The sequence below is a fragment of the Ailuropoda melanoleuca genome, chromosome 12, assembly GCF_002007445.2.
Source record: "Ailuropoda melanoleuca isolate Jingjing chromosome 12, ASM200744v2, whole genome shotgun sequence".
NCBI lineage: Eukaryota > Metazoa > Chordata > Mammalia > Carnivora > Ursidae > Ailuropoda > Ailuropoda melanoleuca.
The window spans coordinates 8,939,324-8,939,656 of NC_048229.1; the positions used below are offsets into that span (position 1 = coordinate 8,939,324).

At 44.4% G+C, this 333-nt stretch overlaps 1 protein-coding gene across 1 annotated transcript in view; it reads left to right on the forward strand.

The window, feature by feature from the left end:
* LOC100474522 (disintegrin and metalloproteinase domain-containing protein 1) overlaps positions 1-333 on the forward strand; it is a 7,452-nt gene that overhangs the window by 1,952 nt on the left and 5,167 nt on the right. The gene's annotated exons all lie outside the window — the stretch shown is intronic.

Below are 333 nucleotides of genomic sequence, written 5' to 3' on the forward strand. Positions count from 1 at the left end.
TGGACATAATGATGAGATGGAGAAAGACACGCCAAAAGAAAGAACAGGAGGAAGTACTACTCACTGCCAGGGATTTAATCAATATGGATATAAGTACGATGTCACAACTAGAATTCAAAACAATTATAAAAAAATTATGCTTGGGGGTGCCTGAGTGGCACAGAGGTTAGGCGTCTGCCTTCGGCTCAGGGTGTGATCCCCGTGTTATAGGATCGAGCCACACATCAGGCTCCTCAGCTATGAGCCTGCTTTTTCCTCTCCCACTCCCCCTGCTTGTATTCCCTCTCTCGCTGGCTGTCTCTATCTCTGTTGAATAAATAAATAAAATCTCAA